Raw genomic sequence first — 26,601 nt, forward strand, 5'->3', positions numbered from 1 at the left:
GCGCATTACGGTTCGAACACTCGAACACCAATACGGATTCTCCTGCACAGTGGCAGATATGTAAATATGGGGTTTCGGTACCATTTTTTGCGCATTACGGTTCGAACACTCGAACACCTATACGGATTCTCCTGCACAGTGGCAGATATGTAAATACGGGGTTTACATACCATTTCTTGCGCATTACGGTTCGAACACTCGAACACCTATACGGATTCTCCTGCACAGTGGCAGATATGTAAATACGGGGTTTCCTTACCATTTCTTGCGCATTACGGTTCGAACACTCGAACACCTATACGGATTCTCTTGCACAGTGGCAGATATGTAAATACGGGGTTTCCGTACCATTTCTTGCGCATTACGGTTCGAACACTCGAACACCTATACGGATTCTCCTGCACAGTGGCAGATATGTAAATACGGGGTTCCCGTACCATTTCTTGCGCATTACGGTTCGAACACTCGAACACCTATACGGATTCTCCTGCACTGTGACAGATATGTAAATACGGGGTGTCCGTACCATTTCTTGCGCATTACGGTTCGAACACTCGAACACCTATGCGGATTCTCTCGCATAGTGGCAGATATGTAAATACGGGGTTTCCGTACCATTTCTTGCGCATTACGGTTCGAACACTCGAACACCGATACGGATTTTCCTGCACAGTGGCAGATATGTAAATACGGGGTTTCCGTACCATTTCTTGCGCATTACGGTTCGAACACTCGAACACCGATACGGATTTTCCTGCATAGTGGCAGATATGTAAATACGGGGTTTCCGTACCATTTCTTGTGCATTACGGTTCGAACACTCGAACACCTATACGGATTCTCCTATACAGTGACAGATATGTAAATACGGGGTTCCCGTACCATTTCTTGCGCATTACGGTTCGAACACTCGAACACCTATACGGATTCTCCTGCACAGTGGCAGATATGTAAATACGGGGTTTACATACCATTTCTTGCGCATTACGGTTCGAACACTCGAACACCTATACGGATTCTCCTGCACAGTGGCAGATATGTAAATACGGGGTTTACATACCATTTCTTGCGCATTACGGTTCGAACACTCGAACACCTATACGGATTCTCCTGCACAGTGGCAGATATGTAAATACGGGGTTTCCTTACCATTTCACAGTGGCAGATATGTAAATACGGGGTTTCCTTACCATTTCTTGCGCATTACGGTTCGAACACTCGAACACCTATACGGATTCTCCTGCACAGTGGCAGATGTGTAAATACGGGGTTTCCGTACCATTTCTTGCGCATTACGGTTCGAACTCTCGAACACCTATACGGATTCTCCTGCATAGTGGCAGATATGTAAATACGGGGTTTCCGTACCATTTCTTGCGCATTACGGTTCGAACACTCGAACACCTATACGGATTCTCCTGCACAGTGGCAGATATGTAAATACGGGGTTCCCGTACCATTTCTTGCGCATTACGGTTCGAACACTTGAACACCTATACAGATTCTCCTGCACAGTGGCAGATATGTAAATACGGGGTTCCCGTACCATTTCTTGCGCATTACGGTTCGAACACTCGAACACCTATACGGATTCTCCTGCACAGTGGCATATATTTAAATACGGGGTTTACATACCATTTCTTGCGCATTACGGTTCGAACACTCGAACACCTATACGGATTCTCCTGCACAGTGGCAGATATGTAAATACGGGATTTCCTTACCATTTCTTGCGCATTACGGTTCGAACACTCGAACACCTGTACGGATTCTCCTGCACAGTGGCAGATATGTAAATACGGGATTTCCTTACCATTTCTTGCGCATTACGGTTCGAACACTCGAACACCTGTACGGATTCTCCTGCACAGTGGCAGATATGTAAATACGGGGTTTCCGTACCATTTCTTGCGCATTACGGTTCGAACACTCGAACACCTATACGGATTCTCCTGTACAGTGGCAGATATGTAAATACGGGGTTTACATACCATTTCTTGCGCATTACGGTTCAAACAATCGAACACCTATACGGATTCTCCTGCACAGTGGCAGATATGTAAATACGGGGTGTCCGTACCATTTCTTGCGCATTACGGTTCGAACACTCGAACACCTATACGGATTCTCCTGCACAGTGGCAGATATGTAAATACGGGGTTTACATACCATTTCTTGCGCATTACGGTTCGAACAATCGAACACCTATACGGATTCTCCTGCACAGTGGCAGATATGTAAATATGGGGTTTCCGTACAATTTCTTGCGCATTACGGTTCGAACACTCGAACACCAATACGGATTCTCCTGCACAGTGGCAGATATGTAAATATGGGGTTTCGGTACCATTTTTTGCGCATTACGGTTCGAACACTCGAACACCTATACGGATTCTCCTGCACAGTGGCAGATATGTAATTACGGGGTTTACATACCATTTCTTGCGCATTACGGTTCGAACACTCGAACACCTATACGGATTCTCCTGCACAGTGGCAGATATGTAAATACGGGGTTTCCTTACCATTTCTTGCGCATTACGGTTCGAACACTCGAACACCTATACGGATTCTCTTGCACAGTGGCAGATATGTAAATACGGGGTTTCCGTACCATTTCTTGCGCATTACGGTTCGAACACTCGAACACCTATACGGATTCTCCTGCACAGTGGCAGATATGTAAATACGGGGTTCCCGTACCATTTCTTGCGCATTACGGTTCGAACACTCGAACACCTATACGGATTCTCCTGCACAGTGACAGATATGTAAATACGGGGTTCCCGTACCATTTCTTGCGCATTACGGTTCGAACACTCGAACACCTATGCGGATTCTCTCGCACAGTGGCAGATATGTAAATACGGGGTTTCCGTACCATTTCTTGCGCATTACGGTTCGAACACTCGAACACCGATACGGATTTTCCTGCACAGTGGCAGATATGTAAATACGGGGTTTCCGTACCATTTCTTGCGCATTACGGTTTGAACACTCGAACACCGATACGGATTTTCCTGCACAGTGGCAGATATGTAAATACGGGGTTTCCGTACCATTTCTTGCGCATTACGGTTCGAACACTCGAACACCTATACGGATTCTCCTATACAGTGACAGATATGTAAATACGGGGTTCCCGTACCATTTCTTGCGCATTACGGTTCGAACACTCGAACACCTATACGGATTCTCCTGCACAGTGGCAGATATGTAAATACGGGGTTTACATACCATTTCTTGCGCATTACGGTTCGAACACTCGAACACCTATACGGATTCTCCTGCACAGTGGCAGATATGTAAATACGGGGTTTCCTTACCATTTCTTGCGCATTACGGTTCGAACACTCGAACACCTATGCGGATTCTCCTGCACAGTGGCAGATATGTAAATACGGGGTTTCCGTACCATTTCTTGCGCATTACGGTTCGAACACTCGAACACCTATACGGATTCTCCTGCACTGTGACAGATATGTAAATACGGGGTGTCCGTACCATTTCTTGCGCATTACGGTTCGAACACTCGAACACCTATGCGGATTCTCTCGCATAGTGGCAGATATGTAAATACGGGGTTTCCGTACCATTTCTTGCGCATTACGGTTCGAACACTCGAACACCGATACGGATTTTCCTGCACAGTGGCAGATATGTAAATACGGGGTTTCCGTACCATTTCTTGCGCATTACGGTTCGAACACTCGAACACCGATACGGATTTTCCTGCATAGTGGCAGATATGTAAATACGGGGTTTCCGTACCATTTCTTGTGCATTACGGTTCGAACACTCGAACACCTATACGGATTCTCCTATACAGTGACAGATATGTAAATACGGGGTTCCCGTACCATTTCTTGCGCATTACGGTTCGAACACTCGAACACCTATACGGATTCTCCTGCACAGTGGCAGATATGTAAATACGGGGTTTACATACCATTTCTTGCGCATTACGGTTCGAACACTCGAACACCTATACGGATTCTCCTGCACAGTGGCATATATTTAAATACGGGGTTTCCTTACCATTTCTTGCGCATTACGGTTCGAACACTCGAACACCTATACGGATTCTCCTGCACAGTGGCAGATGTGTAAATACGGGGTTTCCGTACCATTTCTTGCGCATTACGGTTCGAACTCTCGAACACCTATACGGATTCTCCTGCATAGTGGCAGATATGTAAATACGGGGTTTCCGTACCATTTCTTGCGCATTACGGTTCGAACACTCGAACACCTATACGGATTCTCCTGCACAGTGGCAGATATGTAAATACGGGGTTCCCGTACCATTTCTTGCGCATTACGGTTCGAACACTTGAACACCTATACAGATTCTCCTGCACAGTGGCAGATATGTAAATACGGGGTTCCCGTACCATTTCTTGCGCATTACGGTTCGAACACTCGAACACCTATACGGATTCTCCTGCACAGTGGCATATATTTAAATACGGGGTTTACATACCATTTCTTGCGCATTACGGTTCGAACACTCGAACACCTATACGGATTCTCCTGCACAGTGGCAGATATGTAAATACGGGATTTCTTTACCATTTCTTGCGCATTACGGTTCGAACACTCGAACACCTGTACGGATTCTCCTGCACAGTGGCAGATATGTAAATACGGGATTTCCTTACCATTTCTTGCGCATTACGGTTCGAACACTCGAACACCTGTACGGATTCTCCTGCACAGTGGCAGATATGTAAATACGGGGTTTCCGTACCATTTCTTGCGCATTACGGTTCGAACACTCGAACACCTATACGGATTCTCCTGTACAGTGGCAGATATGTAAATACGGGGTTTACATACCATTTCTTGCGCATTACGGTTCGAACAATCGAACACCTATACGGATTCTCCTGCACAGTGGCAGATATGTAAATACGGGGTGTCCGTACCATTTCTTGCGCATTACGGTTCGAACACTCGAACGCCTATACGGATTCTCCTGCACAGTGGCAGATATGTAAATACGGGGTTTACATACCATTTCTTGCGCGTTACGGTTCGAACAATCGAACACCTATACGGATTCTCCTGCACAGTGGCAGATATGTAAATATGGGGTTTCCGTACAATTTCTTGCGCATTACGGTTCGAACACTCGAACACCAATACGGATTCTCCTGCACAGTGGCAGATATGTAAATATGGGGTTTCGGTACCATTTTTTGCGCATTACGGTTCGAACACTCGAACACCTATACGGATTCTCCTCCACAGTGGCAGATATGTAATTACGGGGTTTACATACCATTTCTTGCGCATTACGGTTCGAACACTCGAACACCTATACGGATTCTCCTGCACAGTGGCAGATATGTAAATACGGGGTTTCCTTACCATTTCTTGCGCATTACGGTTCGAACACTCGAACACCTATACGGATTCTCTTGCACAGTGGCAGATATGTAAATACGGGGTTTCCGTACCATTTCTTGCGCATTACGGTTCGAACACTCGAACACCTATACGGATTCTCCTGCACAGTGGCAGATATGTAAATACGGGGTTCCCGTACCATTTCTTGCGCATTACGGTTCGAACACTCGAACACCTATACGGATTCTCCTGCACAGTGACAGATATGTAAATACGGGGTTCCCGTACAATTTCTTGCGCATTACGGTTCGAACACTCGAACACCTATGCGGATTCTCTCGCACAGTGGCAGATATGTAAATACGGGGTTTCCGTACCATTTCTTGCGCATTACGGTTCGAACACTCGAACACCGATACGGATTTTCCTGCACAGTGGCAGATATGTAAATACGGGGTTTTCGTACCATTTCTTGCGCATTACGGTTTGAACACTCGAACACCGATACGGATTTTCCTGCACAGTGGCAGATATGTAAATACGGGGTTTCCGTACCATTTCTTGCGCATTACGGTTCGAACACTCGAACACCTATACGGATTCTCCTATACAGTGACAGATATGTAAATACGGGGTTCCCGTACCATTTCTTGCGCATTACGGTTCGAACACTCGAACACCTATACGGATTCTCCTGCACAGTGGCAGATATGTAAATACGGGGTTTACATACCATTTCTTGCGCATTACGGTTCGAACACTCGAACACCTATACGGATTCTCCTGCACAGTGGCAGATATGTAAATACGGGGTTTCTTTACCATTTCTTGCGCATTACGGTTCGAACACTCGAACACCTATACGGATTCTCCTGCACAGTGGCAGATGTGTAAATACGGGGTTTCCGTACCATTTCTTGCGCATTACGGTTCGAACACTCGAACACCTATACGGATTCTCCTGCATAGTGGCAGATATGTAAATACGGGGTTTCCGTACCATTTCTTGCGCATTACGGTTCGAACACTCGAACACCTATACGGATTCTCCTGCACAGTGGCAGATATGTAAATACGGGGTTCCCGTACCATTTCTTGCGCATTACGGTTCGAACACTCGAACACCTATACAGATTCTCCTGCACAGTGGCAGATATGTAAATACGGGGTTCCCGTACCATTTCTTGCGCATTACGGTTCGAACACTCGAACACCTATACGGATTCTCCTGCACAGTGGCATATATTTAAATACGGGGTTTACATACCATTTCTTGCGCATTACGGTTCGAACACTCGAACACCTATACGGATTCTCCTGCACAGTGGCAGATATGTAAATACGGGGTTTCCTTACCATTTCTTGCGCATTACGGTTCGAACACTCGAACACCTATACGGATTCTCTTGCACAGTGGCAGATATGTAAATACGGGGTTTCCGTACCATTTCTTGCGCATTACGGTTCGAACACTCGAACACCTATACGGATTCTCCTGCACAGTGGCAGATATGTAAATACGGGGTTCCCGTACCATTTCTTGCGCATTACGGTTCGAACACTCGAACACCTATACGGATTCTCCTGCACTGTGACAGATATGTAAATACGGGGTGTCCGTACCATTTCATGCGCATTACGGTTCGAACACTCGAACACCTATGCGGATTCTCTCGCATAGTGGCAGATATGTAAATACGGGGTTTCCGTACCATTTCTTGCGCATTACGGTTCGAACACTCGAACACCGATACGGATTTTCCTGCACAGTGGCAGATATGTAAATACGGGGTTTACGTACCATTTCTTGCGCATTACGGTTCGAACACTCGAACACCGATACGGATTTTCCTGCATAGTGGCAGATATGTAAATACGGGGTTTCCGTACCATTTCTTGTGCATTACGGTTCGAACACTCGAACACCTATACGGATTCTCCTATACAGTGACAGATATGTAAATACGGGGTTCCCGTACCATTTCTTGCGCATTACGGTTCGAACACTAGAACACCTATACGGATTCTCCTGCACAGTGGCAGATATGTAAATACGGGGTTTACATACCATTTCTTGCGCATTACGGTTCGAACACTCGAACACCTATACGGATTCTCCTGCACAGTGGCAGATATGTAAATACGGGGTTTCCTTACCATTTCTTGCGCATTACGGTTCGAACACTTGAACACCTATACGGATTCTCCTGCACAGTGGCAGATGTGTAAATACGGGGTTTCCGTACCATTTCTTGCGCATTACGGTTCGAACTCTCGAACACCTATACGGATTCTCCTACATAGTGGCAGATATGTAAATACGGGGTTTCCGTACCATTTCTTGCGCATTACGGTTCGAACACTCGAACACCTATACGGATTCTCCTGCACAGTGGCAGATATGTAAATACGGGGTTCCCGTACCATTTCTTGCGCATTACGGTTCGAACACTTGAACACCTATACAGATTCTCCTACACAGTGGCAGATATGTAAATACGGGGTTCCCGTACCATTTCTTGCGCATTACGGTTCGAACACTCGAACACCTATACGGATTCTCCTGCACAGTGGCATATATTTAAATACGGGGTTTACATACCATTTCTTGCGCATTACGGTTCGAACACTCGAACACCTATACGGATTCTCCTGCACAGTGGCAGATATGTAAATACGGGATTTCCTTACCATTTCTTGCGCATTACGGTTCGAACACTCGAACACCTGTACGGATTCTCCTGCACAGTGGCAGATATGTAAATACGGGATTTCCTTACCATTTCTTGCGCATTACGGTTCGAACACTCGAACACCTGTACGGATTCTCCTGCACAGTGGCAGATATGTAAATACGGGGTTTCCGTACCATTTCTTGCGCATTACGGTTCGAACACTCGAACACCTATACGGATTCTCCTGTACAGTGGCAGATATGTAAATACGGGGTTTACATACCATTTCTTGCGCATTACGGTTCGAACAATCGAACACCTATACGGATTCTCCTGCACAGTGGCAGATATGTAAATACGGGGTGTCCGTACCATTTCTTGCGCATTACGGTTCGAACACTCGAACACCTATACGGATTCTCCTGCACAGTGGCAGATATGTAAATACGGGGTTTACATACCATTTCTTGCGCATTACGGTTCGAACAATCGAACACCTATACGGATTCTCCTGCACAGTGGCAGATATGTAAATATGGGGTTTCCGTACAATTTCTTGCGCATTACGGTTCGAACACTCGAACACCAATACGGATTCTCCTGCACAGTGGCAGATATGTAAATATGGGGTTTCGGTACCATTTTTTGCGCATTACGGTTCGAACACTCGAACACCTATACGGATTCTCCTGCACAGTGGCAGATATGTAATTACGGGGTTTACATACCATTTCTTGCGCATTACGGTTCGAACACTCGAACACCTATACGGATTCTCCTGCACAGTGGCAGATATGTAAATACGGGGTTTCCTTACCATTTCTTGCGCATTACGGTTCGAACACTCGAACACCTATACGGATTCTCTTGCACAGTGGCAGATATGTAAATACGGGGTTTCCGTACCATTTCTTGCGCATTACGGTTCGAACACTCGAACACCTATACGGATTCTCCTGCACAGTGGCAGATATGTAAATACGGGGTTCCCGTACCATTTCTTGCGCATTACGGTTCGAACACTCGAACACCTATACGGATTCTCCTGCACAGTGACAGATATGTAAATACGGGGTTCCCGTACCATTTCTTGCGCATTACGGTTCGAACACTCGAACACCTATGCGGATTCTCTCGCACAGTGGCAGATATGTAAATACGGGGTTTCCGTACCATTTCTTGCGCATTACGGTTCGAACACTCGAACACCGATACGGATTTTCCTGCACAGTGGCAGATATGTAAATACGGGGTTTTCGTACCATTTCTTGCGCATTACGGTTTGAACACTCGAACACCGATACGGATTTTCCTGCACAGTGGCAGATATGTAAATACGGGGTTTCCGTACCATTTCTTGCGCATTACGGTTCGAACACTCGAACACCTATACGGATTCTCCTATACAGTGACAGATATGTAAATACGGGGTTCCCGTACCATTTCTTGCGCATTACGGTTCGAACACTCGAACACCTATACGGATTCTCCTGCACAGTGGCAGATATGTAAATACGGGGTTTACATACCATTTCTTGCGCATTACGGTTCGAACACTCGAACACCTATACGGATTCTCCTGCACAGTGGCAGATATGTAAATACGGGGTTTCCTTACCATTTCTTGCGCATTACTGTTCGAACACTCGAACACCTATACGGATTCTCCTGCACAGTGGCAGATGTGTAAATACGGGGTTTCCGTACCATTTCTTGCGCATTACGGTTCGAACACTCGAACACCTATACGGATTCTCCTGCATAGTGGCAGATATGTAAATACGGGGTTTCCGTACCATTTCTTGCGCATTACGGTTCGAACACTCGAACACCTATACGGATTCTCCTGCACAGTGGCAGATATGTAAATACGGGCTTCCCGTACCATTTCTTGCGCATTACGGTTCGAACACTCGAACACCTATACAGATTCTCCTGCACAGTGGCAGATATGTAAATACGGGGTTCCCGTACCATTTCTTGCGCATTACGGTTCGAACACTCGAACACCTATACGGATTCTCCTGCACAGTGGCATATATTTAAATACGGGGTTTACATACCATTTCTTGCGCATTACGGTTCGAACACTCGAACACCTATACGGATTCTCCTGCACAGTGGCAGATATGTAAATACGGGGTTTCCTTACCATTTCTTGCGCATTACGGTTCGAACACTCGAACACCTGTACGGATTCTCCTGCACAGTGGCAGATATGTAAATACGGGGTTTCCGTACCATTTCTTGCGCATTACGGTTCGAACACTCGAACACTTATACGGATTCTCCTGTACAGTGGCAGATATGTAAATACGGGGTTTACATACCATTTCTTGCGCATTACGGTTCGAACAATCGAACACCTATACGGATTCTCCTGCACAGTGGCAGATATGTAAATACGGGGTGTCCGTACCATTTCTTGCGCATTACGGTTCGAACACTCGAACACCTATACGGATTCTCCTGCACAGTGGCAGATTTGTAAATACGGGGTTTACATACCATTTCTTGCGCATTACGGTTCGAACAATCGAACACCTATACGGATTCTCCTGCACAGTGGCAGATATGTAAATATGGGGTTTCCGTACAATTTCTTGCGCATTACGGTTCGAACACTCGAACACCAATACGGATTCTCCTGCACAGTGGCAGATATGTAAATACGGGGTTTCCTTACCATTTCTTGCGCATTACGGTTCGAACACTCGAACACCTGTACGGATTCTCCTGCACAGTGGCAGATATGTAAATACGGGGTTTCCGTACCATTTCTTGCGCATTACGGTTCGAACACTCGAACACCTATACGGATTCTCCTGCACAGTGGCATATATTTAAATACGGGGTTTACATACCATTTCTTGCGCATTACGGTTCGAACACTCGAACACCTATACGGATTCTCCTGCACAGTGGCAGATATGTAAATACGGGATTTCCTTACCATTTCTTGCGCATTACGGTTCGAACACTCGAACACCTGTACGGATTCTCCTGCACAGTGGCAGATATGTAAATACGGGATTTCCTTACCATTTCTTGCGCATTACGGTTCGAACACTCGAACACCTGTACGGATTCTCCTGCACAGTGGCAGATATGTAAATATGGGGTTTCCGTACAATTTCTTGCGCATTACGGTTCGAACACTCGAACACCAATACGGATTCTGCTGCACAGTGGCAGATATGTAAATACGGGGTTTCCTTACCATTTCTTGCGCATTACGGTTCGAACACTCGAACACCTGTACGGATTCTCCTGCACAGTGGCAGATATGTAAATACGGGATTTCCTTACCATTTCTTGCGCATTACGGTTCGAACACTCGAACACCTGTACGGATTCTCCTGCACAGTGGCAGATATGTAAATATGGGGTTTCCGTACAATTTCTTGCGCATTACGGTTCGAACACTCGAACACCAATACGGATTCTCCTGCACAGTGGCAGATATGTAAATACGGGGTTTCCTTACCATTTCTTGCGCATTACGGTTCGAACAATCGAACACCTATACGGATTCTCCTGCACAGTGGCAGATATGTAAATACGGGGTGTCCGTACCATTTCTTGCGCATTACGGTTCGAACACTCGAACACCTATACGGATTCTCCTGCATAGTGGCAGATATGTAAATACGGGGTTTACATACCATTTCTTGCGCATTACGGTTCGAACAATCGAACACCTATACGGATTCTCCTGCACAGTGGCAGATATGTAAATATGGGGTTTCCGTACAATTTCTTGCGCATTACGGTTCGAACACTCGAACACCAATACGGATTCTCCTGCACAGTGGCAGATATGTAAATATGGGGTTTCGGTACCATTTTTTGCGCATTACGGTTCGAACACTCGAACACCTATACGGATTCTCCTGCACAGTGGCAGATATGTAATTACGGGGTTTACATACCATTTCTTGCGCATTACGGTTCGAACACTCGAACACCTATACGGATTCTCCTGCACAGTGGCAGATATGTAAATACGGGGTTTCCTTACCATTTCTTGCGCATTACGGTTCGAACACTCGAACACCTATACGGATTCTCTTGCACAGTGGCAGATATGTAAATACGGGGTTTCCGTACCATTTCTTGCGCATTACGGTTTGAACACTCGAACACCTATACGGATTCTCCTGCACAGTGGCAGATATGTAAATACGGGGTTCCCGTACCATTTCTTGCGCATTACGGTTCGAACACTCGAACACCTATGCGGATTCTCTCGCACAGTGGCAGATATGTAAATACGGGGTTTCCGTACCATTTCTTGCGCATTACGGTTCGAACACTCGAACACCGATACGGATTTTCCTACACAGTGGCAGATATGTAAATACGGGGTTTCCGTACCATTTCTTGCGCATTACGGTTTGAACACTCGAACACCGATACGGATTTTCCTGCACAGTGGCAGATATGTAAATACGGGGTTTCCGTACCATTTCTTGCGCATTACGGTTCGAACACTCGAACACCTATACGGATTCTCCTATACAGTGACAGATATGCAAATACGGGGTTCCCGTACCATTTCTTGCGCATTACGGTTCGAACACTCGAACACCTATACGGATTCTCCTGCACAGTGGCAGATATGTAAATACGGGGTTTACATACCATTTCTTGCGCATTACGGTTCGAACACTCGAACACCTATACGGATTCTCCTGCACAGTGGCAGATATGTAAATACGGGGTTTCCTTACCATTTCTTGCGCATTACGGTTCGAACACTCGAACACCTATACGGATTCTCCTGCACAGTGGCAGATGTGTAAATACGGGGTTTCCGTACCATTTCTTGCGCATTACGGTTCGAACACTCGAACACCTATACGGATTCTCCTGCATAGTGGCAGATATGTAAATACGGGGTTTCCGTACCATTTCTTGCGCATTACGGTTCGAACACTCGAACACCGATACGGATTTTCCTGCACAGTGGCAGATATGTAAATACGGGGTTTCCGTACCATTTCTTGCGCATTACGGTTTGAACACTCGAACACCGATACGGATTTTCCTGCACAGTGGCAGATATGTAAATACGGGGTTTCCGTACCATTTCTTGCGCATTACGGTTCGAACACTCGAACACCTATACGGATTCTCCTATACAGTGACAGATATGTAAATACGGGGTTCCCGTACCATTTCTTGCGCATTACGGTTCGAACACTCGAACACCTATACGGATTCTCTTGCACAGTGGCAGATATGTAAATACGGGGTTTCCGTACCATTTCTTGCGCATTACGGTTTGAACACTCGAACACCTATACGGATTCTCCTGCACAGTGGCAGATATGTAAATACGGGGTTCCCGTACCATTTCTTGCGCATTACGGTTCGAACACTCGAACACCTATGCGGATTCTCTCGCACAGTGGCAGATATGTAAATACGGGGTTTCCGTACCATTTCTTGCGCATTACGGTTCGAACACTCGAACACCGATACGGATTTTCCTGCACAGTGGCAGATATGTAAATACGGGGTTTCCGTACCATTTCTTGCGCATTACGGTTTGAACACTCGAACACCGATACGGATTTTCTTGCACAGTGGCAGATATGTAAATACGGGGTTTCCGTACCATTTCTTGCGCATTACGGTTCGAACACTCGAACACCTATACGGATTCTCCTATACAGTGACAGATATGCAAATACGGGGTTCCCGTACCATTTCTTGCGCATTACGGTTCGAACACTCGAACACCTATACGGATTCTCCTGCACAGTGGCAGATATGTAAATACGGGGTTTACATACCATTTCTTGCGCATTACGGTTCGAACACTCGAACACCTATACGGATTCTCCTGCACAGTGGCAGATATGTAAATACGGGGTTTCCTTACCATTTCTTGCGCATTACGGTTCGAACACTCGAACACCTATACGGATTCTCCTGCACAGTGGCAGATGTGTAAATACGGGGTTTCCGTACCATTTCTTGCGCATTACGGTTCGAACACTCGAACACCTATACGGATTCTCCTGCATAGTGGCAGATATGTAAATACGGGGTTTCCGTACCATTTCTTGCGCATTACGGTTCGAACACTCGAACACCTATACGGATTCTCCTGCACAGTGGCAGATATGTAAATACGGGGTTCCCGTACCATTTCTTGCGCATTACGGTTCGAACACTCGAACACCTATACAGATTCTCCTGCACAGTGGCAGATATGTAAATACGGGGTTTCCTTACCATTTCTTGCGCATTACGGTTCGAACACTCGAACACCTATACGGATTCTCTTGCACAGTGGCAGATATGTAAATACGGGGTTTCCGTACCATTTCTTGCGCATTACGGTTCGAACACTCGAACACCTATACGGATTCTCCTGCACAGTGGCAGATATGTAAATACGGGGTTCCCGTACCATTTCTTGCGCATTACGGTTCGAACACTCGAACACCTATACGGATTCTCCTGCACAGTGACAGATATGTAAATACGGGGTTCCCGTACCATTTCTTGCGCATTACGGTTCGAACACTCGAACACCTATGCGGATTCTCTCGCACAGTGGCAGATATGTAAATACGGGGTTTCCGTACCATTTCTTGCGCATTACGGTTCGAACACTCGAACACCGATACGGATTTTCCTGCACAGTGGCAGATATGTAAATACGGGGTTTCCGTACCATTTCTTGCGCATTACGGTTTGAACACTCGAACACCGATACGGATTTTCCTGCACAGTGGCAGATATGTAAATACGGGGTTTCCGTACCATTTCTTGCGCATTACGGTTCGAACACTCGAACACCTATACGGATTCTCCTATACAGTGACAGATATGTAAATACGGGGTTCCCGTACCATTTCTTGCGCATTACGGTTCGAACACTCGAACACCTATACGGATTCTCTTGCACAGTGGCAGATATGTAAATACGGGGTTTACATACCATTTCTTGCGCATTACGGTTCGAACACTCGAACACCTATACGGATTCTCCTGCACAGTGGCAGATATGTAAATACGGGGTTTACATACCATTTCTTGCGCATTACGGTTCGAACACTCGAACACCTATACGGATTCTCCTGCACAGTGGCAGATATGTAAATACGGGGTTTCCTTACCATTTCTTGCGCATTACGGTTCGAACAGCCGAACACCTGTACGGATTCTCCTGCACAGTGGCAGATATGTAAATACGGGGTTTCCGTACCATTTCTTCCGCATTACGGTTCGAACACTCGAACACCTATACGGATTCTCCTGCACAGTGGCAGATATGTAAATACGGGGTTCCCGTACCATTTCTTGCGCATTACGGTTCGAACACTCGAACACCTATACGGATTCTCCTGCACAGTGACAGATATGTAAATACGGGGTTCCCGTACCATTTCTTGCGCATTACGGTTCGAACACTCGAACACCTATGCGGATTCTCTCGCACAGTGGCAGATATGTAAATACGGGGTTTCCGTACCATTTCTTGCGCATTACGGTTCGAACACTCGAACACCGATACGGATTTTCCTGCACAGTGGCAGATATGTAAATACGGGGTTTCCGTACCATTTCTTGCGCATTACGGTTCGAACACTCGAACACCTATACGGATTCTCCTATACAGTGACAGATATGTAAATACGGGGTTCCCGTACCATTTCTTGCGCATTACGGTTCGAACACTCGAACACCTATACGGATTCTCCTGCACAGTGGCAGATATGTAAATACGGGGTTTACATACCATTTCTTGCGCATTACGGTTCGAACACTCGAACACCTATACGGATTCTCCTGCACAGTGGCAGATATGTAAATACGGGGTTTCCTTACCATTTCTTGCGCATTACGGTTCGAACACTCGAACACCTATACGGATTCTCCTGCACAGTGGCAGATGTGTAAATACGGGGTTTCCGTACCATTTCTTGCGCATTACGGTTCGAACACTCGAACACCTATACGGATTCTCCTGCACAGTGGCAGATATGTAAATACGGGGTTTCCGTACCATTTCTTGCGCATTACGGTTCGAACACTCGAACACCTATACGGATTCTCCTGCACAGTGGCAGATATGTAAATACGGGGTTCCCGTACCATTTCTTGCGCATTACGGTTCGAACACTCGAACACCTATACAGATTCTCCTGCACAGTGGCAGATATGTAAATACGGGGTTCCCGTACCATTTCTTGCGCATTACGGTTCGAACACTCGAACACCTATACGGATTCTCCTGCACAGTGGCAGATATTTAAATACGGGGTTTACATACCATTTCTTGCGCATTACGGTTCGAACACTCGAACACCTATACGGATTCTCCTGCACAGTGGCAGATATGTAAATACGGGGTTTCCTTACCATTTCTTGCGCATTACGGTTCGAACACCCGAACACCTGTACGGATTCTCCTGCACAGTGGCAGATATGTAAATACGGGGTTTCCGTACCATTTCTTGCGCATTACGGTTCGAACACTCGAACACCGATACGGATTCTCCTGCACAGTGGCAGATATGTAAATACGGGGTTTTCGTACCATTTCTTGCGCATTACGGTTTGAACACTCGAACACCGATACGAATTTTCCTGCACAGTGGCAGATATGTAAATACGGGGTTTCCGTACCATTTCTTGCGCATTACGGTTCGAACACTCGAACACCTATACGGATTCTCCTACACAGTGGCAGATATGTAAATACGGGGTTTACATACCATTTCTTGCGCATTACGGTTCGAACAATCGAACACCTATACGGATTCTCCTGCACAGTGGCAGATATGTAAATATGGGGTTTCCGTACAATTTCTTGCGCATTACGGTTCGAACACTCGAACACCAATACGGATTCTCCTGCACAGTGGCAGATATGTAAATACGGGGTTTCCTTACCATTTCTTGCGCATTACGGTTCGAACACTCGAACACCTGTACGGATTCTCCTGCACAGTGGCAGATATGTAAATACGGGGTTTCCGTACCATTTCTTGCGCATTACGGTTCGAACACTCGAACACCGATACGGATTTTCCTGCACAGTGGCAGATATGTAAATACGGGGTTTCCGTACCATTTCTTGCGCATTACGGTTCGAACACTCGAACACCTATACGGATTCTCCTATACAGTGACAGATATGTAAATACGGGGTTCCCGTACCATTTCTTGCGCATTACGGTTCGAACACTCGAACACCTATACGGATTCTCCTGCACAGTGGCAGATATGTAAATACGGGGTTTACATACCATTTCTTGCGCATTACGGTTCGAACACTCGAACACCTATACGGATTCTCCTGCACAGTGGCAGATATGTAAATACGGGGTTTCCTTACCATTTCTTGCGCATTACGGTTCGAACACTCGAACACCTATACGGATTCTCCTGCACAGTGGCAGATGTGTAAATACGGGGTTTCCGTACCATTTCTTGCGCATTACGGTTCGAACACTCGAACACCTATACGGATTCTCCTGCACAGTGGCAGATATGTAAATACGGGGTTTCCGTACCATTTCTTGCGCATTACGGTTCGAACACTCGAACACCTATACGGATTCTCCTGCACAGTGGCAGATATGTAAATACGGGGTTCCCGTACCATTTCTTGCGCATTACGGTTCGAACACTCGAACACCTATACAGATTCTCCTGCACAGTGGCAGATATGTAAATACGGGGTTCCCGTACCATTTCTTGCGCATTACGGTTCGAACACTCGAACACCTATACGGATTCTCCTGCACAGTGGCAGATATTTAAATACGGGGTTTACATACCATTTCTTGCGCATTACGGTTCGAACACTCGAACACCTATACGGATTCTCCTGCACAGTGGCAGATATGTAAATACGGGGTTTCCTTACCATTTCTTGCGCATTACGGTTCGAACACCCGAACACCTGTACGGATTCTCCTGCACAGTGGCAGATATGTAAATACGGGGTTTCCGTACCATTTCTTGCGCATTACGGTTCGAACACTCGAACACCGATACGGATTCTCCTGCACAGTGGCAGATATGTAAATACGGGGTTTTCGTACCATTTCTTGCGCATTACGGTTTGAACACTCGAACACCGATACGAATTTTCCTGCACAGTGGCAGATATGTAAATACGGGGTTTCCGTACCATTTCTTGCGCATTACGGTTCGAACACTCGAACACCTATACGGATTCTCCTACACAGTGGCAGATATGTAAATACGGGGTTTACATACCATTTCTTGCGCATTACGGTTCGAACAATCGAACACCTATACGGATTCTCCTGCACAGTGGCAGATATGTAAATATGGGGTTTCCGTACAATTTCTTGCGCATTACGGTTCGAACACTCGAACACCAATACGGATTCTCCTGCACAGTGGCAGATATGTAAATACGGGGTTTCCTTACCATTTCTTGCGCATTACGGTTCGAACACTCGAACACCTGTACGGATTCTCCTGCACAGTGGCAGATATGTAAATACGGGGTTTCCGTACCATTTCTTGCGCATTACGGTTCGAACACTCGAACACCTATACGGATTCTCCTGTACAGTGGCAGATATGTAAATACGGGGTTTACATACCATTTCTTGCGCATTACGGTTCGAACAATCGAACATCTATACGGATTCTCCTGCACAGTGGCAGATATGTAAATACGGGGTGTCCGTACCATTTCTTGCGCATTACGGTTCGAACACTCGAACACCTATACGGATTCTCCTGCACAGTGGCAGATATGTAAATACGGGGTTTACATACCATTTCTTGCGCATTACGGTTCGAACAATCGAACACTTATACGGATTCTCCTGCACAGTGGCAGATATGTAAATATGGGGTTTCCGTACAATTTCTTGCGCATTACGGTTCGAACACTCGAACACCAATACGGATTCTCCTGCACAGTGGCAGATATGTAAATATGGGGTTTCGGTACCATTTTTTGCGCATTACGGTTCGAACACTCGAACTCCTATACGGATTCTCCTGCACAGTGGCAGATATGTAATTACGGGGTTTACATACCATTTCTTGCGCATTACGGTTCGAACACTCGAACACCTATACGGATTCTCCTGCACAGTGGCAGATATGTAAATACGGGGTTTCCTTACCATTTCTTGCGCATTACGGTTCGAACACTCGAACACCTATACGGATTCTCTTGCACAGTGGCAGATATGTAAATACGGGGTTTCCGTACCATTTCTTGCGCATTACGGTTCGAACACTCGAACACCTATACGGATTCTCCTGCACAGTGGCAGATATGTAAATACGGGGTTCCCGTACCATTTCTTGCGCATTACGGTTCGAACACTCGAACACCTATACGGATTCTCCTGCACAGTGACAGATATGTAAATACGGGGTTCCCGTACCATTTCTTGCGCATTACGGTTCGAACACTCGAACACCTATGCGGATTCTCTCGCACAGTGGCAGATATGTAAATACGGGGTTTCCGTACCATTTCTTGCGCATTACGGTTCGAACACTCGAACACCGATACGGATTTTCCTGCACAGTGGCAGATATGTAAATACGGGGTTTCCGTACCATTTCTTGCGCATTACGGTTTGAACACTCGAACACCGATACGGATTTTGCTGCACAGTGGCAGATATGTAAATACGGGGTTTCCGTACCATTTCTTGCGCATTACGGTTCGAACACTCGAACACCTATACAGTGACAGATATGTAAATACGGGGTTCCCGTACCATTTCTTGCGCATTACGGTTCGAACACTCGAACACCTATACGGATTCTCCTGCACAGTGGCAGATATGTAAATACGGGGTTTACATACCATTTCTTGCGCATTACGGTTCGAACACTCGAACACCTATACGGATTCTCCTGCACAATGGCAGATATGTAAATACGGGGTTTCCTTACCATTTCTTGCGCATTACGGTTCGAACACTCGAACACCTATACGGATTCTCCTGCACAGTGGCAGATGTGTAAATACGGGGTTTCCGTACCATTTCTTGCGCATTACGGTTCGAACACTCGAACACCTATACGGATTCTCCTGCATAGTGGCAGATATGTAAATACGGGGTTTCCGTACCATTTCTTGCGCATTACGGTTCGAACACTCGAACACCTATACGGATTCTCCTGCACAGTGGCAGATATGTAAATACGGGGTTCCCGTACCATTTCTTGCGCATTACGGTTCGAACACTCGAACACCTATACAGATTCTCCTGCATAGTGGCAGATATGTAAATACGGGGTTCCCGTACCATTTCTTGCGCATTACGGTTCGAACACTCGAACACCTATACGGATTCTCCTGCACAGTGGCATATATTTAAATACGGGGTTTACATACCATTTCTTGCGCATTACGGTTCGAACACTCGAACACCTATACGGATTCTCCTGCACAGTGGCAGATATGTAAATACGGGGTTTCCTTACCATTTCTTGCGCATTACGGTTCGAACACTCGAACACCTGTACGGATTCTCCTGCACAGTGGCAGATATGTAAATACGGGGTTTCCGTACCATTTCTTGCGCATTACGGTTCGAACACTCGAACACCTATACGGATTCTCCTGTACAGTGGCAGATATGTAAATACGGGGTTTACATACCATTTCTTGCGCATTACGGTTCGAACAATCGAACACCTATACGGATTCTCCTGCACAGTGGCAGATATGTAAATACGGGGTGTCCGTACCATTTCTTGGGCATTACGGTTCGAACACTCGAACACCTATACGGATTCTCCTGCACAGTGGCAGATATGTAAATACGGGGTTTACATACCATTTCTTGCGCATTACGATTCGAACAATCGAACACCTATACGGATTCTCCTGCACAGTGGCAGATATGTAAATATGGGGTTTCCGTACAATTTCTTGCGCATTACGGTTCGAACACTCGAACACCAATACGGATTCTCCTGCACAGTGGCAGATATGTAAATACGGGGTTTCCTTACCATTTCTTGCGCATTACGGTTCGAACACTCGAACACCTGTACGGATTCTCCTGCACAGTGGCAGATATGTAAATACGGGGTTTCCGTACCATTTCTTGCGCATTACGGTTCGAACACTCGAACACCTATACGGATTCTCCTGTACAGTGGCAGATATGTAAATACGGGGTTTACATACCATTTCTTGCGCATTACGGTTCGAACAATCGAACACCTATACGGATTCTCCTGCACAGTGGCAGATATGTAAATACGGGGTGTCCGTACCATTTCTTGCGCATTACGGTTCGAACACTCGAACACCTATACGGATTCTCCTGCACAGTGGCAGATATGTAAATACGGGGTTTACATACCATTTCTTGCGCATTACGGTTCGAACAATCGAACACCTATACGGATTCTCCTGCACAGTGGCAGATATGTAAATATGGGGTTTCCGTACAATTTCTTGCGCATTACGGTTCGAACACTCGAACACCAATACGGATTCTCCTGCACAGTGGCAGATATGTAAATATGGGGTTTCGGTACCATTTTTTGCGCATTACGGTTCGAACACTCGAACACCTATACGGATTCTCCTGCACAGTGGCAGATATGTAATTACGGGGTTTACATACCATTTCTTGCGCATTACGGTTCGAACACTCGAACACCTATACGGATTCTCCTGCACAGTGGCAGATATGTAAATACGGGGTTTCCTTACCATTTCTTGCGCATTACGGTTCGAACACTCGAACACCTATACGGATTCTCTTGCACAGTGGCAGATATGTAAATACGGGGTTTCCGTACCATTTCTTGCGCATTACGGTTCGAACACTCGAACACCTATACGGATTCTCCTGCACAGTGGCAGATATGTAAATACGGGGTTCCCGTACCATTTCTTGCGCATTACGGTTCGAACACTCGAACACCTATACGGATTCTCCTGCACAGTGACAGATATGTAAATACGGGGTTCCCGTACCATTTCTTGCGCATTACGGTTCGAACACTCGAACACCTATGCGGATTCTCTCGCACAGTGGCAGATATGTAAATACGGGGTTTCCGTACCATTTCTTGCGCATTACGGTTCGAACACTCGAACACCTATACGGATTCTCCTGCATAGTGGCAGATATGTAAATACGGGGTTTCCGTACCATTTCTTGCGCATTACGGTTCGAACACTCGAACACCTATACGGATTCTCCTGCACAGTGGCAGATATGTAAATACGGGGTTCCCGTACCATTTCTTGCGCATTACGGTTCGAACACTCGAACACCTATACAGATTCTCCTGCATAGTGGCAGATATGTAAATACGGGGTTTCCTTACCATTTTTGCGCATTACGGTTCGAACACTCGAACACCTATACGGATTCTCTTGCACAGTGGCAGATATGTAAATACGGGGTTTCCGTACCATTTCTTGCGCATTACGGTTCGAACACTCGAACACCTATACGGATTCTCCTGCACAGTGGCAGATATGTAAATACGGGGTTCCCGTACCATTTCTTGCGCATTACGGTTCGAACACTCGAACACCTATACGGATTCTCCTGCACAGTGACAGATATGTAAATACGGGGTTGCCGTACCATTTCTTGCGCATTACGGTTCGAACACTCGAACACCTATGCGGATTCTCTCGCACAGTGGCAGATATGTAAATACGGGGTTTCCGTACCATTTCTTGCGCATTACGGTTCGAACACTCGAACACCGATACGGATTTTCCTGCACAGTGGCAGATATGTAAATACGGGGTTTCCGTACCATTTCTTGCGCATTACGGTTTGAACACTCGAACACCGATACGGATTTTCCTGCACAGTGGCAGATATGTAAATACGGGGTTTCCGTACCATTTCTTGCGCATTACGGTTCGAACACTCGAACACCTATACGGATTCTCCTATACAGTGACAGATATGTAAATACGGGGTTCCCGTACCATTTCTTGCGCATTACGGTTCGAACACTCGAACACCTATACGGATTCTCCTGCACAGTGGCAGATATGTAAATACGGGGTTTACATACCATTTCTTGCGCATTACGGTTCGAACACTCGAACACCTATACGGATTCTCCTGCACAGTGGCAGATATGTAAATACGGGGTTTCCTTACCATTTCTTGCGCATTACGGTTCGAACACTCGAACACCTATACGGATTCTCCTGCACAGTGGCAGATGTGTAAATACGGGGTTTCCGTACCATTTCTTGCGCATTACGGTTCGAACACTCGAACACCTATACGGATTCTCCTGCATAGTGGCAGATATGTAAATACGGGGTTTCCGTACCATTTCTTGCGCATTACGGTTCGAACACTCGAACACCTATACGGAATCTCCTGCACAGTGGCAGATATGTAAATACGGGGTTCCCGTACCATTTCTTGCGCATTACGGTTCGAACACTCGAACACCTATACAGATTCTCCTGCAAAGTGGCAGATATGTAAATACGGGGTTCCCGTACCATTTCTTGCGCATTACGGTTCGAACACTCGAACACCTATACGGATTCTCCTGCACAGTGGCAGATATGTAAATACGGGGTTTCCTTACCATTTCTTGCGCATTACGGTTCGAACACTCGAACACCTGTACGGATTCTCCTGCACAGTGGCAGATATGTAAATACGGGGTTTCCGTACCATTTCTTGCGCATTACGGTTCGAACACTCGAACACCTATACGGATTCTCCTGTACAGTGGCAGATATGTAAATACGGGGTTTACATACCATTTCTTGCGCATTACGGTTCGAACAATCGAACACCTATACGGATTCTCCTGCACAGTGGCAGATATGTAAATACGGGGTGTCCGTACCATTTCTTGGGCATTACGGTTCGAACACTCGAACACCTATACGGATTCTCCTGCACAGTGGCAGATATGTAAATACGGGGTTTACATACCATTTCTTGCGCATTACGGTTCGAACAATCGAACACCTATACGGATTCTCCTGCACAGTGGCAGATATGTAAATATGGGGTTTCCGTACAATTTCTTGCGCATTACGGTTCGAACACTCGAACACCAATACGGATTCTCCTGCACAGTGGCAGATATGTAAATACGGGGTTTCCTTACCATTTCTTGCGCATTACGGTTCGAACACTCGAACACCTGTACGGATTCTCCTGCACAGTGGCAGATATGTAAATACGGGGTTTCCGTACCATTTCTTGCGCATTACGGTTCGAACACTCGAACACCTATACGGATTCTCCTGTACAGTGGCAGATATGTAAATACGGGGTTTACATACCATTTCTTGCGCATTACGGTTCGAACAATCGAACACCTATACGGATTCTCCTGCACAGTGGCAGATATGTAAATACGGGGTGTCCGTACCATTTCTTGCGCATTACGGTTCGAACACTCGAACACCTATACGGATTCTCCTGCACAGTGGCAGATATGTAAATACGGGGTTTACATACCATTTCTTGCGCATTACGGTTCGAACAATCGAACACCTATACGGATTCTCCTGCAGAGTGGCAGATATGTAAATATGGGGTTTCCGTACAATTTCTTGCGCATTACGGTTCGAACACTCGAACACCAATACGGATTGTCCTGCACAGTGGCAGATATGTAAATATGGGGTTTCGGTACCATTTTTTGCGCATTACGGTTCGAACACTCGAACACCTATACGGATTCTCCTGCACAGTGGCAGATATGTAATTACGGGGTTTACATACCATTTCTTGCGCATTACGGTTCGAACACTCGAACACCTATACGGATTCTCCTGCACAGTGGCAGATATGTAAATACGGGGTTTCCTTACCATTTCTTGCGCATTACGGTTCGAACACTCGAACACCTATACGGATTCTCTTGCACAGTGGCAGATATGTAAATACGGGGTTTCCGTACCATTTCTTGCGCATTACGGTTCGAACACTCGAACACCTATACGGATTCTCCTGCACAGTGGCAGATATGTAAAAACGGGGTTTACATACCATTTCTTGCGCATTACGGTTCGAACACTCGAACACCTATACGGATTCTCCTGCACAGTGGCAGATATGTAAATACGGGGTTTCCTTACCATTTCTTGCGCATTACGGTTCGAACACTCGAACACCTGTACGGATTCTCCTGCACAGTGGCAGATATGTAAATACGGGGTTTCCGTACCATTTCTTGCGCATTACGGTTCGAACACTCGAACACCTATACGGATTCTCCTGTACAGTGGCAGATATGTAAATACGGGGTTTACATACCATTTCTTGCGCATTACGGTTCGAACAATCGAACACCTATACGGATTCTCCTGCACAGTGGCAGATATGTAAATACGGGGTGTCCGTACCATTTCTTGGGCATTACGGTTCGAACACTCGAACACCTATACGGATTCTCCTGCACAGTGGCAGATATGTAAATACGGGGTTTACATACCATTTCTTGCGCATTACGGTTCGAACAATCGAACACCTATACGGATTCTCCTGCACAGTGGCAGATATGTAAATATGGGGTTTCCGTACAATTTCTTGCGCATTACGGTTCGAACACTCGAACACCAATACGGATTCTCCTGCACAGTGGCAGATATGTAAATACGGGGTTTCCTTACCATTTCTTGCGCATTACGGTTCGAACACTCGAACACCTGTACGGATTCTCCTGCACAGTGGCAGATATGTAAATACGGGGTTTCCGTACCATTTCTTGCGCATTACGGTTCGAACACTCGAACACCTATACGGATTCTCCTGTACAGTGGCAGATATGTAAATACGGGGTTTACATACCATTTCTTGCGCATTACGGTTCGAACAATCGAACACCTATACGGATTCTCCTGCACAGTGGCAGATATGTAAATACGGGGTGTCCGTACCATTTCTTGCGCATTACGGTTCGAACACTCGAACACCTATACGGATTCTCCTGCACAGTGGCAGATATGTAAATACGGGGTTTACATACCATTTCTTGCGCATTACGGTTCGAACAATCGAACACCTATACGGATTCTCCTGCAGAGTGGCAGATATGTAAATATGGGGTTTCCGTACAATTTCTTGCGCATTACGGTTCGAACACTCGAACACCAATACGGATTGTCCTGCACAGTGGCAGATATGTAAATATGGGGTTTCGGTACCATTTTTTGCGCATTACGGTTCGAACACTCGAACACCTATACGGATTCTCCTGCACAGTGGCAGATATGTAATTACGGGGTTTACATACCATTTCTTGCGCATTACGGTTCGAACACTCGAACACCTATACGGATTCTCCTGCACAGTGGCAGATATGTAAATACGGGGTTTCCTTACCATTTCTTGCGCATTACGGTTCGAACACTCGAACACCTATACGGATTCTCTTGCACAGTGGCAGATATGTAAATACGGGGTTTCCGTACCATTTCTTGCGCATTACGGTTCGAACACTCGAACACCTATACGGATTCTCCTGCACAGTGGCAGATATGTAAAAACGGGGTTTACATACCATTTCTTGCGCATTACGGTTCGAACACTCGAACACCTATACGGATTCTCCTGCACAGTGA

The sequence above is a fragment of the Camellia sinensis genome, chromosome 5 (assembly GCF_055761805.1).
Source record: "Camellia sinensis isolate YWXY chromosome 5, ASM5576180v1, whole genome shotgun sequence".
NCBI classification, from domain to species: domain Eukaryota; kingdom Viridiplantae; phylum Streptophyta; class Magnoliopsida; order Ericales; family Theaceae; genus Camellia; species Camellia sinensis.